The following is an 18,136-nucleotide window of genomic DNA, read 5'->3' as shown; positions in this document are numbered from 1 at the left end:
AGGCAGGTAACTGATCTAGAAAAAGAAAAAATAAGTTTCAAATCTATATGCCTTTTAGAAACAGCTGTATGTACTTGCACGCAAAACTTTAACCAGAATTTTCTAAGTCCAAAAGGGGGCATAATTTGGCCAAAATACATGTCAGAGTTATGGGACTTGACCCAGTGAGGTAGGTAACTGATCTAGAAAAAGAAAAAATAAGTTTCAAATCTATATGCCTTTTAGAAACAGCTGTATGTACTTGCACGCAAAACTTTAACCAGAATTTTCTAAGTCCAAAAGGGGGCATAATTTGGCCAAAATAAAGGTCAGAGTTATGGGACTTGGTGCTATCAACTAGTTTTATAACCCCGAAGACACATGTGAAGTTTCAATTCAATATCTGCATTAGTTTTGGAGATAGTAACTTGCATGTAAAACTTTAACCAGAATTTTCTAAGTCCAAAAGGGGGCATAATTTGCTCAAAATACATGTTAGAGTTATGGAACTTGACCCAGTGAGGTTGGTAATTGACCTAGAAAAAGAATAAATAAGTTTCAAAGCTATATGCCTTTACATGATAGCTGTATGTACTTGCATGCAAAAACTTAACCCTTTACCTCATGTAAGCGCCTCTCGACGCCTTTCACTATTCCCCCATGCAAGCGCCTCTCGACGCCTTATCCTATTACCGCATACAAGCGCTTCTCGACGCCTTTGCAATATTTCCATGGAAGCGCTTCTCGACGCCTCCATTTTTCAATAGCAAAAAACACATATTTTTAAACTTTCTGGAATTCCCTAAGTTGTTGTTTCATAAACAAGTGCATCTTGGGAAACGAACCCGGATGAAAAAACGTATGGTTTCTATTTAAAGTTACGCTATAAATAACCTCCAATCGAAGGTGGTATATCCCATATATCACGCGGTATGGAAGTGACGTATATCGGAAATCCGCGTGCCTTATGGGTAATTAGCGTGCCTTATGGGTAGTATATTCAAATATATTGGTGACGTATGACTGAAACATCCAATCGTGAATGATAATTTGTAAAATTTCCCATAAATCACCCGCTAAGTTCATAGTTCAAAAGTCAAATCAAAATGGATGCGCTCTTTGAAAGCAGTGACGAAGATTCAATTTATGGCGACGAATTTCATGGGTTTGACCCAACTGATATCGTGCAACCACGCAGACCGATCGATGAGATCGAATCAGACATTGAAGTGAGCGATGTGAGTAGTGTTGAGTCGCCATCGTCGAGCGATGTGTCAGATGACAAGCCTGACAATGATCAAGAATGGACCAACAATTTCACAAATTTTCGGGTAAGCACGGGTCGGCAAAATAATTATGTCGTAGTTTAGAGTGATTTTTTTTCAGACTTCAATCGCGCTCTGCAGCAATTAATCCTTATTTGTTTGCACAGATATATCTGAACAAAAATACAATAGATGCATGTAACCTCCCAATGTCAAGGTCACAGCTACAAAAAAAAAAAAAAACCCTGAAAAATGTGTAGCTAAAGTTACGCAGGTCATTTTCTGTGACCGAGTGCCGGAGTGTGGACCGTGAAATTGTTCTCTCACACAGGTGTCTGTTATAAATTATTGAAAAAAAAGCAAGATATATCTATTTTCTGTTTAGAACCGAAATAAATATACATGTTTTTCAAAATAAACATACATGTTTATCATTTTTTCTTTACAGACTGCTGATTTCCGGGGACAGACAGGTCCAAGACTGCCCGATAACTTTGATGTTCAGACCGCCTCTGCTTTGGACTTCTTCTATCTGCTGTTCCACCCAGCAATGTTCGCAGACATGGCAAGGCACACAAACAATTACGCACGTTGGAAGGCAACGCAGGACCAACCAGATGACAAGTGGGTGGAAACGAATGAAAACGAAATGAAGGCTTTCATCGGAATAAATGTTCTAATGGGTATAACGCTTTGCCAGAACTGGACATGTATTGGTCGTCAAATCCATTGGTTGGAAACTCAGCAATACAAAACATTATGACTTGTAACCGCTTTCAGAAACTGTCCCAATATTTTCACGTATCTGACCGAGCTACAGAACCTCCTCGTGGAAGCCAGAATTATGACCGCCTGTATAAAGTGAAACCTGTGGTTCAACACGTGTCAGAAACATTCCTAATGTCATACGATCTTTCACAGCAAGCAGCAGTAGATGAAGCGATGATCAAGTTTACGGGGAAACTATCATTCAGACAATATATGCCGGCTAAGCCAATAAAACGTGGAATAAAAATATGGATGTTGTGTGACTCAAATAGTACATATTTGTCAAAATTTGAGGTGTACTTAGGGCGAAACACATACAATGGAGAAAATGGACTAGGCTACAATGTTGTAACGAAACTTACGGACCATCTTAGGCTTACACACAGACATATTTTTTTCGATAACTTTTTTACAAGTGTGCCGTTGATGAAACAGTAACTTGATAATGGACTTTATGCTTGTGGAACAGTTAGAACGAATCGTGTAGGCTTCCCGGCAGAACTGAAAAAGCCGAACAACGTCAAGAACAGGGGTGAATTCAAAGTGCTTCAAAAAGGGGACACTCCATTGACAGCTTCTGTCTGGAAGGACAAAAAACATGTACACCACCTTTCGACACTGAGTCAGCCCGACGAAACACCGCTTGCTACCCGCCGTGCAGGAGCTGATGTGCTTCAGCTGAGACAACCCCACAGTGTTTCGGCATACAACAAGTTTATGGGTGGGGTTGATCTTCACGACCAACTACGCATGAAATATGATGTCGGCAGGAACTCCAAAAAATGGTGGAAGAATTTATTTTGGTTTCTTTTGAACTGTTCCATTGTGAACAGCTTCATAATGTTCAAAATGGTATCCAGACGCATAAACAAGAGGAAACGTTTCAACCATCTGGATTTTCGCTTGGAACTTGTGCGAGATCTAATCGGAGGTTACTCCAAGAGGAAACGAAGTGGAATTGTACTCGATTATCCAGGCCTAGTTGATGCCCAGAACATTCATGGACATGTAAATGGACGATTGCCTGGTCCAAAGAGACGTTGCCAGTATCACATGAAGCAGCTGAACGCAAGGCGCGAGACAGTTTATGGATGTACAGTTTGTAATGTCCATTTATGCAAGGAAGGGTGCCATCACCGGTACCATAACCAGTAAAACTGTGTGAATATCTGTGATAATGAGTGTGTTAATTTTTTGGGTAGAAAATAACATGACTGTTGGAATTTCTAAGTGCAGAATCATGCTCATCTTGGATTATGACAGTGGATAATAATTTATACTGGATATATAAGTGTGTAAATAGTGTAAAATATTTATTTAGCAGAAGAACATGTTAGGTATTGAAAGCTTGTGTCTTTGAGGATTATCATGGAAAACTATGTACTTTTTGCAGATATAGAATGTTCAAAGTGTTCGTCTTGGATTATGACAGTGGATAATAATTTATACTGGATATATATTAGTGTGTAAATATGTGTAAATAGTGTATAATATTTATTTGGCAGAAGAACATGTTAGGTATTGAATGCCATTTTATTTTTTTGTGGATTTAGAATAATGCGATTTTAGGTAAAAAAGGTAACGATGTCCAATTTTCTGACCAATTCAAGTTAGTACACTAAAACTTTTTCGGTTTTCGGTGCTTGATATCCATTTGACAAAATTTTTTTACAAATATTTCATTTTCAATAATTGCAAGCAAACAATTATCATTCTTTACCCTTAGTAAATGGATAGTTCAACAGGATCAGAGTAACTTGAGGAAGAATGTATATACTTGTTTTATATCAACCATATATGTGTTATTTTGCTCAATTTTGACAGATTTCTGCATTGTTTCTTGAATATAATTCTTAGATAAATAAATGTTAATAAATGTGAAAAATATTTCATTTATTTGCCATGAAATTATATAAATAATAACACAGAAAATAAAATTATTAGAACATTTTTATGTTTGTTTCACTTCAAACTGCCATTTTGGGCATTTGTGTTTATTGTACAGTAAAAAAAAAAATACCTTCAGAAAGGAAATTTTTTACCCTAAAAATCTTCTGTTGACACCCAGACCCTAGGATAATTAGAAAATACTGTATTTAAGCTCCAAAGAACATCACTGTAAAATCTGGCCATTTTTACCAATACCTTATATGGAGATAGTGTCATGTATTGACTGTCTTATCTATTGGTTACTGATAAGCCTTTACCTGTATGCTGTATTGATAAGGAGTGTCCACTAGGTAAATTCCATATGAGGTAAAGGGTTAACCAAGGTGTGACGCCGACGCCAGGGTGAGTAGAATAGCTAGACTATTCTTTGAATAGTCGAGCTAATAAAGCAATGTGATATCATTGCGGTTTTTAATAAGTTTTAAATGAATCTTTGTACATGTATTTTTTGACACGACAATTAAAAAGTTTTTCTTGGCAAACAATAATGTAAATTCCTTGAGGGCAAATAGGTCACAGAGGTAGGATATCCACTACTATCGTTTGAGACATTTACCTTTTATATGGGATATAGCACATTCGCTTTTGATAACAAATTAAAGAAGAAACTTTTTATTGATTTCTATTTCTCAGAAATTTTAAGAACCGAGGCGGTACGATCAGACAGTGATGTGTCACATGGCGGGAGAACATGACGTAATGCCATGACAATCTTGAGCAAAAATACCGCTTTGATCTCCACTTCAGATGTCAAGATACCGACACACTTCTTTTAGCTCTTTGAGGGGGTGTAAATTGATAATGAAATCAAGGTCAATTACTTAGTTTATCAACTGAATAATTACCGATAATCGTTAACGGTTTTTTTCTCTCTTTCAACATGGGTGGATGGACGATGATTATTGTGTCCAATTTTTTTCGGGAAATAATACTATTGTACATAATACTCCTTTCATAAAAGTGACAGTATTAAAAGTGTCAATTATTAGGGCGAGTGGCTGTTCACTGAGGGCGAGTAGATATTACTGGCTACTAGTCCTGCAGGGCAAGTGGTGTGAATTTTTTTTTTACACCCTGCTAATGCTGTCTGCTTCAGTCAGTATTCATGTTGGGATTTTAATTTCTAGTCTTACACTTCAAGTATTTGCTCTATCAGCACCAAATCTACAAAATGTCACCACAAACAAGAGGGCCAAGATGGCCCTAGGTTGCTCACCTGAGAAACACACCATAACAGTGTAAACATGTTTGACCTAGTGATTTAATGGAAACAAATATTCTGACCAATTTTTATTAAGATTGGACTAAAAATGTGGTCTCTCAAATGTAAACAAGTATTTTCTTCAATTTGACCTAGTGACCTAGTTTTGAGCCAAGATGACCTACATTCGAACTTTACCTAGATTTGATCAAGGCAATCATTCTGACCAATTGAAAAATATAGCCTCTATCGCATACAAAATGTTTTTCTTTGATTTGTTTTTTACCCCAGATGACCCATATTCGAACTCGACCTAGATTTTACCAAGGCAATCATTCATACTAAATTTCATGAAGATCGATTGAATGAAAAATACAGCCTCTATCACATACACAAGGTTTTTCTTTGATCTGACCTAGTGACCTAGTTTTTGACCCCAGATGACCCATATTCAAACTTGACCTAGATTTCATCAAGGCAATCATTCTGACCAAACTTCAAAAAGATCAATTGAAAAATACAATCTCTACCGCATACACAAGGTTTTTCTTTGATTTGACATAGTGACCTAGTTTTTTACTCCCGATGACCCATATTTGAACTTTGCTTGGATTTCATCAAGGCAATCATTCAGACCAAATTTCATCAAGATCAACTGAAAAATACAGCCTCTATTGCATACACAAAAGATAGTTAAAATCAACAACTTGTGCATAACAAAGTAAGATTATAATCAGAAAAACAGCCACAGCTTGTATTATTGACCATAACAGATGTATTTACACAGTAACTGTTGTGAAACAGTCATTGACCAAACTCAGTCAAAACTCAATATATTGATCTTATCAACAATAAGTTACAATGTCCTGATAATACATCAAACACAAACAGACAAGTAAACAAAATTTCCAAACAATCATTCTCCATATATATAAAATATAATAAATATAAAAAACAAAATGATCATTTATCAACAAGAATCTTTCATTTCAGCTAGAATGATACAGATTTATCAGAGTTGCACAATGATGTAAAATAGACTAGAACTTTATACACAGAACCAGACGGATCTGGAATACACATTAAAAGTATGTAAACAGATTACTTACCATGACTGTATTTTACAGCTATATGGGACATGTAAGTTTTAATAATTATTTACTCTAGTCATATACTATGATATTTATTATAGCCAATTACAGATTACAATATGTGCAAGATGAGACCAATATATATATTTATTTCTAACTACTGTTAAATTTTCTCAAAATAAAGATAGGATTGCCTCTATTGCAGTATCTTAACTTGACAATTAGCCAACAAGAGGCGAAAAAACAGCAAGCCTAACAACAAAAACCAAAACTAGTAACACAAACAAGAGTCTAGACAATCACTGTTGTAATAATGCTATTGGTATAGTATTTCTCAACAACATAATTAATTTCCTTGTTTTATATATAAAGACGGCCACGGTGGCCTTAGCTCACTAACCCAGTCTTCGTCTAAATCCCTTAATTTTCACAATAATTACAAAAAGAATTTCACTAATCCGAAATGAGTGTCCTAAATACTGGCTTTCGTATATTTACGCATGAATTGGTGACGTCACAGCATTTTGCGTTCTCCACATCTTTATTGATGATTATTAAATACTACTGCTTGCAAGCGTTTTCGTGTCTTCAGCTTCTTTGCAAAATACAGTCGAAACTCGGTATCTCGAATTTCAAGGGACCGTGCTTTTTATTTCGAGATAACCGAAATTCGAGTTATGAGGAGGGACGTTTATGGACAAATGATGAAAAGATTTAATACTTTTTATCTGATACCGTGTATACACTGTCCGCTTTTTACCTGCACACGATTCCGTACAGTTTGTGTTTATCAAAGTTTTCAGTTTTTCGACGAATAAATATTATACTTCCCTCAAATTTTTTTTGTCAAGCTTCCTTTTGGTACCACGTTTCTCTCTCGGATTATTGACAGCATTTCGATCTGACGTTTTAAAAGAATGATGCTTTCCCGCAAGAACTTATTTTTTTATACAGTCTCATCGGGATGACCTCCAATTAATCCTTATTAAAGATCCCAACTGTTCAAACTAAGTAATTCATTTGTTTAAATTAAATGCAATTTTCATAAAGTCTCAAAAACAATTGACTGCTGATGAAAGAAATCTAATGTTTACATCGAAAATTATAATCATGGCACATGCATGCAACTATGACATCATCTCACTTTGATAATCGCCGCACCTTTGATATGTCGGCATCTAGGCTTTATGGTTAGGCGATGAACATGGATATGTGTTAAAAACCAACCACATTCACAATAACATGTGTGAAATTTTATTGCATATTTTTCTCTCTTTGATTTACCGAGTTCATAATGCACTTGAATTTTATTGATGGGACTGAAAATCCCTTTCGACACATCCGGAATCTCGGTAAGTCGAATTTTGACGTAACCGAAGTTGAATTACATATATAAAGAAGGAAAATTGACGGGACTTGAAAATTTCTTCGACTTAAGCGGAATTTCGAGGTAAGCGAGTTTGAGATATCGAGTTTTGACTGTACTTCGAGGGTGCTAATTAAACACCAAAGGATTTGAAAGTAAATTGTGTGAGGGAAAGCAATAAATATTTAAGCAATAAATCACCTTACTGTACCAAAAGGTCAGTTCTAATTTCTTGATTAATGCAAAATGCAACAGGTCTTCAAGTCCTGTATGGGGTAGTGTAGTAGTGTACCAAAATTTTAAAGAATGTTTGTACACATAAGGTTGATATACACTGCATATAAAGTTTTTATGATGACAATCAGACATGGAAATGACTGAAGACCTTGTTTTCAGGTTGCTGTTATCCTTTTGGGAAAAATGAACACTACAAACTGATTTTTGTTGTTTTTTCTTTAAAAATACATAATATAAACAAACTGATTTCGGGCAAGTAAAAATATTTTCGGGCATGTGGTTTCCAAAAGGGCATGTGCTGGGTCAATGTGACCTTGACCTTTGACCTATTGACCTCAAAATCTATAGGGGTCATCTACTGATCATGATCAACCGCCCTATCAACTTTCATGACCCAACTAGGCCCAAGCGTGCTTAAGTTATCGTCTGGAAGAGGTTTCTGTTCCAGGTCACTGTGACCTTGACCTTTGACCTACTGACCTCAAAATCAATAGAGGTCATCTGCTGGTTATAATTAATATCCTTATCTACTCTCATGATCCTAGGCCCAAGCGTTCTTGAGTTATCATCCAGAAACCATTCAACTGTTCCTGGTCACTCTGACCTTGACCTTTGACCTACTGATTTCAAAATCAATAAGGGTCATCTGCTGGTCATGACCAACCTCCCTATCAACTTTCATGATCCTAGGCCCAACTGTTCTTTAGGTCAGAGACCACCAATTCAAAAAAGTACAGGGAACTTACTGGGAATGAGGTAAGTGTATACCTGGGAATAAGGTAACGTCTGTGCGTTCTGATTGGTCAGTCATGTAAACAAACCCAGAAAGTGATTATTTTTTCAAAACTGATATTTTTTCACTGCATTTACAGTATTTTATTATACATTTTGACAAAATTTGCTACATTTTATGTGTACTGAAAAAAAGTTGTATCAAATGAATTTCTCCCGCCACGTCAATGATGTAAACAGGGGGTCATCTCATTCACAAGAAAATTACTTAAATAAAGTATCACTATTCATATGTTTTTCGTCCGATATTTTGGTAGAACTAAGATAGTTCTTGAAAAACTTGTAATTAGATACACATGTTTCGATGTATGGAAGGCCGTACACGCCATAATGTTACAATGTAAGTCTATGGGAAAACAATTGGTGGTCTCTAACCTTTAGTTATCATCCGGAAACAGTTGAACTGTTCCGGGTCACTGTGACCTTGACCTTTGACCTACCAATCTCAAAATCAGTAAGGGTCATTCTGCTGATTATGACCAACCTCTGTATCAACTTTCATGATCCTAGGCCCAAGGGTTCTTGAGTTATCATCCGGGAACGGATTGGTCTACATACAGACCGACCAACAGACATCTGCAAAACCATATACCCCTCCTTCTTTGGAGAGGGGCATAATAAGGAACAAGTAGCATTTTAAATGAAGAGCTGCACTAAGGTAAGGAATCCGAACTGTCGGAGAGAAAGAGTGCATCCAAATATCAAAGATCCTTTGGCCAGTTACGTAAGAATTAACAAAAACCTGCTTGTTTAAATAGTGCTGTGTTGGAGTTAGTAGTATTTAATTATTTTCATATGTTTTCTCCAGATTACTAGCTGTGACAACCGGGACAATATTTACTTCTTTCTAACATTTCTAATGAACTTTTAGGTACTTTCTGTACATATAACAACATGTTTAATGAATCAGATAAAATCTATTCTCTGAACATAATCAGCCACTTTCAACAGGAACAAATAAACCACTGATACTAAGCAGGAAACAAGTACTCTTCTATCTATACAATGTCTTACAAATATGTACTTCATTTTACTGATCTTTCTCTTCCTTCTTACACAAACATCTTTTAGACAATGATGAAGCAGGGGTCACGCTCAATAGGTGAGGGTTAAGAATTTTAAGACGACTATGGAAATCAGTATCAAAAGTTTTAAACCTGGACAAAATTTCTTTGCTGTACCTTCAAAAACAAGAACGTAGGGCAGTAGGTCATGATTAAAACTATTCAAGATGAGTATTTAAATATTGAAATCTGTATCAAAAATTATACAATCATGTGGTCCAAATTTCTATGTTGTAACTTAAAAAACAAAAAAATAGGTCAGTAGGTATGAGTATTGAAATCTGTATCAAACATTATACATGTGAACCAAATTTATTTGCTATTGCTTCAAAAACAAGCAAGTCAAGTTTAAAAACAAGGGACCCTCCGGGTGTGGCCTATATAGATCCCAGGGTCATGATTTGCATAATCTTGGTAGAGAACCCCTAGAGAATGTCTAAGCTCTGGGCCTTATGGTTTCAGAAAAGTATTTCTTTTAAAGGTTTTCCCTATAGATATAAGCCAACGTAAAATCTGTTGACCATAGGGCATAGTCAATTTTGACCCCCAGGTTCATGATTTGAAGAAACTTGATAACTGACCACTAGACAATACTCATACAGTTTTCCTACGTAAGTTAATGTTAAACAAGCAAATGCGATGAACTGGTATCCCCTGCTGAATGGGTTTGTGTTAAGGAATGGCGTAGAAACATATCCAGCAAAAAATTAAGGATGTTTCTAAGAAGCAAATAATTTCATTACATTTGAACTTAAAGAATGGAAGTCCTGAAATCTGGAACGTGGGTGGTGACATGGGGGGTAGGGGTTTACAACTGTAGTTAAATATTCATGAAGGTTTGAAATATTAAACAAAAAGCTGCGTTCAATAAACACTTGATGCACCCGGTGGCATCCTTGTCGATGGTAAGCAACCAAAGTCCAAAACGAGGTCAATTTCAAGGTCAAACTGGTCAGGTGATGTCTGAAGATGAGGAATGGTCACAGGTTACATCTGCACAAGTATCAAGTCATTCTAGTAAGGGGTATTGATGCTAGACGAAACGGTCCCATTTGGTTAACCAAGTGATGGCTCATATAAAGCAACCCAAGTCCAAAACGAGGTCAATTTCAAGGTCAAACTGGTCAGGTGATGTCTGAAGATGAGGAATGGTCACAGGTTACATCTGCACAAGTATCAAGTCATTCTACTAAGGGGTATTGATGCTAGACGAAACGGTCCCATTGGTTAACCAAGTGATGGCTCATATAAAGCAACCCAAGTCCAAAATGAGGTCAAGGTCAAACTGAGGTCTGGTGAGTGGTGATGTCTGAAGATGAGGAATGGTCACGGGTTACATCTGCATTAGTATCAAGTCATTCTAGTAAGGGGTATTGATGACGAAATGGTTCCATTTGGTTAACCTCGTACAGAAGGATGAACAAATGGACAGGACAGTCACTATAATCAGTAGATGCCAGGGGCATAAAAGGGAATGATTTTTGTTGTTGTTGTTGGGGGGGGGGGGGGGGGGGGGGGGGTGGGGGCGTGTATGATGCTACATACTAAATATCAAAGCCCTTGGACCTGTGATTTTGGACAAGAAGATTTTTAAAAAATTTCCTTTCAGTTGCCATGGCAACCAGAATTCTGTATGGAATAAAGAACTGAATAATTTTTAAAGAAGACCATCCAAGGATCATCCCTATGAACAGGGCCGGAAAAATCTCAGAAAATTCTACTACGGACAAGTAACATAAAATTTACTTGTCCGTACATGAACTTTTACTGTTGGTATAAATTTGTTTAATGAAAAACAATATACTGATTTTCTACTTATTTGCAATAAGACAGCTTATGCCATAAAAAATTAAACAGTTATGGAATCAGCTTAAAAGGCACTGACCGCCAGATTTGGCTAAAAATAATCTTTCTTTCAAATTGAAGTTTGGTCATATTATGAACATTCGAATATGAGTTTTTTATTTCTAAAATATTATAAAAATTCCAAATCAAGAAAAAAAGATGACTGTGTCAGGAATCGAACCCCAAACCACTGCAGCAATAAAGACGCTTGCCTGGCGCCGTAACCTATAGCGCTATGGTGAAATTAGTTAATTATGACTTCAAAATACAGATATTTATAATCGAGGCAGTTTACCTGGAGAAACGCTTTTTGATTTTTATCGTAAAAAGTAGTAAAAACAGTAAATTCTCATGTGTTTCCGTAACATAAAGTTAGTCAGTAATTAAGTTTTAAAGCCTTCTTAGGAAATATAGCATTCATTTCCAGATATCTAAAAAAAAATATTTGTTGTTGTTGTCGAACAATCTGGAGGCCAGTCCCTTTATGATTAACTAGATAATCACTGCTGTGTGCAAAGTTTCAATCACTATATATATACAGTCAATAACATTCTATTAAATAGAGTTATGGTAGTGTCTCACTCAGTAATGGCTGATTATGCCTCCTCACCCCCTTCGAAGAAGGATGGTATGTTGTTTTGCAGATGTCGGTCTGTATGTTAGCCGGTATGTAGACCAATCAGTTTCCGGATGATAAATCGAGAACGCTTGGGCCTAGGATCATGAAAATTGATACTAAGGGAGGCTGGTCACAACCAGCCGACGACCCCTATTGATTTTGAGGTCAAAGGTCAAAGTCACAATGACATGGAACAGTTTCCAGATGGTAACTCGAGAACTCTTGGGCCTACGATCAGGAGTTGGTAGAGAGGTAGGTCATTACCAGCAGATGACCCCTCTTGATTCTGAGGTCAAAGGTCAGTCACAATGACCCGGAACAGTTAAACGGTTTCCGGACGGTAACTCAGGAATACTTGGGCCTAGCTCACAAAACTTTTAGAGTTTGATCATGACCAGCAGATGACCCCTATTGATTTAGAGGTCAGTAGGTCAAAGGTCACAGTGACCCAGAGCAGTTAAACCGTTTCTGGACAATAACTTGAGGAGGCTTGAGCCTAGGATCACAAAACTTAGTAAGGAAGTTGATCATGACCAGTAGACAACCCCTATTGATTTAGAGGTCAGTAGGTCAAAGGTCACAGTTACCCAGAGCAGTTACACCACAGTGATTTTTTTACTTTTTTTGGCAACAGCCCATGCCTTTTCAATTGGGAATTTTTAACGTGATAAACTTCAAAATTGGGAAAAATTAACAAACCTCAATAAAGAAATCATTTTGAAAAGTTTTATTTTAAGGTAAATTTATTTCATTCAAATATGCACTGAGGTTGAACAGACAGGACAGACAGGTTATTTTCTGATGTCACAGGATATGATGGCTCAGATAGCTTAGGGTCACCATGAGCTTCTGTTGATTTCTGAGGGTCATTTTGTGGGGACTCGGATTTCTTGGACAGATCACTTTGCTTTTCTGACGTTTGATTTGAATTTAGTTTCTCTTTAACTTTACCAAAAGATGTTCGAATGTCCGGAGTACCGTTGGCGTGTTTAAGTTTTATTTTCTTATTATAATATTTGGAATTATGCGACATTTTTCGATAATTTAGGTAAGTTTCTAACAATATTTTTTCCGACTCATTTTGACGCATGAAAAAGCGTTTAGCGACCGTGATGAAAGTCATACTAAATGCCGTACTATGCCGTGACCCGTTTTATGTAAACAACGCGCTTCGAGTTGGCAACAAAATTCTGCGAATAAACCATAATTAGAGTCAGAATTTTAATGATATTTTGCATCGTTTTAGTTCAAATTTCACAAGAAATCAATCTAACTGGGAAAAATCATCTTGTTTTTGGGAATTTTAAAGCATTTTTTGGGAATTTTGACCATTTTTGTCAATTGGGAAGACGCCGAATTTCGGAGTCAAATCGGCGCAAAAAAAATCACTGCACCATTTCTGGACAATAACTTGAGGAGGCTTGAGCCTAGGATCACAAAACTTAGTAAGGAAGTTGATCATGACCAGCAGACAACCCCTATTGATTTTCAGGTCAGTAGGTCAAAGGTCAGGTTACAGTGGCCTGGAACAGTTATACCATTTCCGGATGGTAACTTGAGAACGCTTGGACTTTGGATCACGAAACATAATAGGGAGGTTGCTCATGACCAGCAGATGACCCCTATTGATTTTGAGGTCAGTAGTCGAAGGTCAAGGTCACAATGACCTGAAAATTTCTGTTCCTTGTGCAGTTACTGAATGTATCGAAGGGGCATTTCATGTTCTACAAGCTCTTGTTTTATTTTGTTTCTGGGGCCTAAAATAAAATATTGTTTGTTTCCCCATCCACGACCGACTCGAAAAAATTGGCGCGACCCAAAAAATTTTAACGCTGAAACCGAAATTAAATTTTTTTTTAATTTGTACGAAAAAACCTGTGACAAAAAATGCATATTTCGAATTAGTTTGAGTACGAAACCGATCTTTTGATCTGTATCGCATTGGCGCAAGTAAGTATTAGAACAGTTGGTGGTAAAAAGACGCTTTGAGATGACAAATTAGAAAATGGCGGAGCATTCAGTTTGCATCTCCGTAACTATAAAAAATGGAAACACAAATCGTTCGCTGGTTAACAATAAAATTTGCAAGTTGTCGACGAAGTTGACAATGTGTGACATTGTTGACGAAGCTGTTGGTGATAGAGAAATTGAAACCACAGTAAATGCAGCAATTGATAATAGCCAGTTTAGCGTAAAACTGTCCACCACCGAAAATAGTGAACCCTTTACTATTGACAATGAAGAAACATTGCAACCAAATACCTTAATTATAGCTAACAGGCAAGGAGTGAAAGAAAAATATAGTATGTGCTTCACAAGAATCACTTGGTCATTTTGCAGAAAGGCATTCAGACTGAATACATGTAAACTTGGTACCTATTTAAATTTTAGAGTGTTGGTATTCTCCTTGCAGTTATTCCTACAAATTTCAAAAAAAAATATTTTACCTACCTACCTACCCATACTTCACCTGCTTGGGTCGGGATGGGGAAACAAAGAATATTTTAAGTTTGGCCTGGATAAGATCCATTGATGTGACTGTTCATTTTCTTTAATAGTAGTAACATCATTTCTTACGTAAGGATTATTTTTAAATCCAAAATTCGGTAAATAGTTGTTTTAAAAATTCCCAACGTGTGCTGTATGAAGGTAAGGTGAAAGGATTTATCTACTATTAACACCGAGTCACCAGTTTGGCATGAACAGTATCTCACTTGAATAAAAATGAGTAGAAAATTGTCGAAAATAAAAGAAAAATGCAAAAGACCAGTTAATCAATGAAAGTCTGCAACTGGTCATTTCTTGTAGTAAAATATTTCTAAACAAGTCGTTCATTTACCATGTATACCAGATAAATTATCGGATTATGTAGCAATGCCAATAAAACCCTTGTATAAGCAACAATTTGTTTACAAAATGTGTTCTTTTGCTAACGCACATGTTGACAATTAACACAGTGTCAAAGACGTAACAGCGTCAGTTATTGGCCAAGTACAATCACCTCTGGTGATTCGCTTTCCCTCTTCTCGCGAGAATCTCGCAAGTACCTGAAGCAAGCGGAGCTTGAACTATGCCATTGGCATGTAAATGGTATGAATACTGCTTAGAAGTTAGATCTGAGCGAAGTTTAAAATGGAATTTCTGTCGAACATTGTGAAGCAGATGCTCAATTCTCACTTGTCAACAGACAAAATGCAAAAAGTTTGGTTGCCCGGACCCTCAAATATACGACTCAAGCAACTCATTTGGTTTTGCTGGCCCTGATGACGTTTCATTAAAATTGGCCTGGTGGTATAGGAGGAGATGTTGTTTAAATGAAAGTGTGTCACAATAGCTCACCCCAAACACTTTGTGATCAGGTGAGCTATAAAGCTTGTCAGGTATAATTTAGGTATTTGGCAATACCAAACCTGTAGCTTAGAGAAAATGAAAGCCAGTCTGACCCCTGTGAAGGCAGCTAAAATTCTGACTGGAGATACTGATGTGCCTTGTTCTGAAGGGCAGTTAGCCTAGTATTAAAACTAATAACTAAATAAGCTGTACACCTATCATAATTATATTAACAATCAAGGCATTGAAATATTGCAGAAAATACAAGCACTGGAAAATTACAACAGGACTTTTTCTGCATTCTCCTAGTCTGAAGTCCCATATATAAATAGGCCCAAGAAATGTCCAACTACTATCAGACAGCCACAGCTTAACTTCAAGATAGCATGAATGCCAAATATGACACAACCCACAAGCAAACAATTTTGCATACTTGCAGGACATGAAATATATACAATATCTTAACACTTTGTGGAACAGTTGTCCCATTATGTGCAATCTAAAAAAAAGTGGATCATCATTAATATTTAATCTACCATTACATAAATATACTAACCTATAACAGAAATAATCTCACCTTTTAAACTTCAAAACTGGAATATATTATAATCTTCTTCCAATATATTTAATACAAATGTAACAGATAAAACATCTGGCCCAAAGCCAAAATATATCTAATTCTACATCCAGTCAATTCATAACCTGTAGTCACATTTTCTACTTTTTCCTTCTTACGTTTATTCCAAGCCTTTGCAAAAGTGAAGAAAACAAGAACAACTATTCCCAAAATTACTTTAATACTTATGTAAAATTATGTCACATAACACACCCATTAAAGCTGAAATCCTGGGCAGACTACCCACAAAAATGGCTGGCCGACAAAATCCTCCTTACCAAATGTATTGCAAAGCTTAAAACTTCTAAAAAAAATCCCCAATTACATTAAAGTATTCACAAAGAGATCTTTAATAAAATGTTTTAGAACCAGATCCAAGTTTCATGCTGTTATTCCAAGGAAGAACTAGAGAAATGACTAGAGGAGGAAAATGTCTGCCGATATTGATTGCCAGCTAGTGCTTTTCTTCTTCCAGTGTGTAATGATTAACATACTGCTATTTATAGACACAATCAGCCTCAGTGTATAGATTTTTCACTTGTTACAAGTCAAAGAGAAAAACTAATTTTGGAATCAATCTTTTGATTAATTTCTTTTTATAAGACTAAGTAAGAGGCGACTTGCATGTTGAATTTATGTTTCAATGAAATATACTTTAACACTGTCTTGCTGGAACTGCAAAACTATTTTATGTTGCTGATACAGGATAATGAGAAAAGGCTTCTTTATACAATGTACCAGTCTGCCATAGATTCTCTAACAGGCATTTTTAGGTGCCCACTATTGATGAAACAGAATACAGCTCCTGTGTCAATTTCAAACCCTCATCTTTTTAATGAACTTTGAGATCCCTGTACTTAACTGGAGATTAATGTAGTGTACCTCCTTAATTCCTATACCATAACCCTACTTTGACTAATTTTATTGGGAGGGCGTAGGTTTAAGCCCCACAATGTCAGGGTTCTCACCAAACTTTTTTTTATTTTCTCTTTTTCTAGTAAGTTAAACTGTTTTTCAAGACTGATTATTGATCCATTGTACAAAAGCAGATTTTTATGCCCCCCGAAGGGAGGCATATAGTTTTTGAACTGTCTGTCTGTCTGTCGGTCTGTCCGCATTTTTCGTGTCCAGTCCATATCTTTGTCATCCATCGATGGATGGATTTTCAAATAACTTGGCATGAATGTGTAACACAGTAAGACGACGTTCATGCCAAGTCATTTGAAAATCCATCCATCAATGACAAAGATATGGACCGGACACGCCCATCAATGCACTATCCTTTAACGTCTAACTTGACCATTGAGCTACGGACCTGGGTCTTGCGCATGACACGTCGTCTTACTGTGGTACACATTCATGCCAAGTTATTTGAAAATCCATCCATCGATGACAAAGATATGGACTGGACACGAAAATTGCGGACAGACTGACAGACCGACAGACGGTTCAAAAACTATATGCCTCCCTTCGGGGGCATAAAAAGAGATCTGCCAAATAAAAACAAGACCACTGCAATGCAGAGCAATATACACAAAGCAAAGTCATATATGACCTTTGACCCTTAAGTGTGACCTTGACCTTGAAGCGAGTCATCCGGAACATGCGCTCTGCACATCGTTACAATGTGGTGAACATTTCTGCCAAGTTTCTTTGAAATCCTTCCAGCAGTTCAAGAGTTACAGAGCGGACACGAAACAAACTGATATGACTTTTGACCCCGAAGTGTGACCTTGACCTTGAAGCAAGTCATCCAAAACATGCGGTCTGCACATCGTCTCGGTGTGGTGAACATTTGTGTAAAGTTTCCTTGAAATCCTTCAAGGGGTTCAAGAGTTACAGAGCGGACACGAAATTGCTAACGGACAGACGGACACCAGTGTCATAACATAATATGTCCCTTCGGGCGTATAAAAACTGCAATACAGTGCAAAACAATGTCAGGGTTCTCAGAAACGCCGAAATCAGCGTCCCTGTACGCATAATTGGTCCCGGTATATGCGTGTTTATTGC

At 36.8% G+C, this 18,136-nt stretch overlaps 1 protein-coding gene and 1 pseudogene across 2 annotated transcripts in view; one reads left to right on the top strand and one right to left on the bottom strand.

Moving 5' to 3' along the window:
• Positions 1–18,136, bottom strand: part of LOC123527399 (guanine nucleotide-binding protein subunit beta) — a 74,213-nt gene that overhangs the window by 45,214 nt on the left and 10,863 nt on the right. The window contains exon 1 of one of the 2 annotated variants that reach the window (XM_045306817.2): positions 16,085–16,512. The exons of the other annotated variant lie outside the window; for it this stretch is intronic. The gene's annotated coding sequence lies outside the window, so the exon portion shown is untranslated. Of the gene's footprint in view, positions 1–16,084; positions 16,513–18,136 lie in introns of those variants that run through there. 2 annotated transcript variants of the gene reach the window in all.
• On the top strand, positions 1,048–4,056 carry LOC123533416 (piggyBac transposable element-derived protein 4-like; annotated as a pseudogene).

Source organism: Mercenaria mercenaria, chromosome 14, assembly GCF_021730395.1.
Source record: "Mercenaria mercenaria strain notata chromosome 14, MADL_Memer_1, whole genome shotgun sequence".
NCBI classification, from domain to species: domain Eukaryota; kingdom Metazoa; phylum Mollusca; class Bivalvia; order Venerida; family Veneridae; genus Mercenaria; species Mercenaria mercenaria.
Note: the sequence above shows the minus strand (reverse complement) of the source record. Positions and strands in the feature narration are given on the sequence as shown.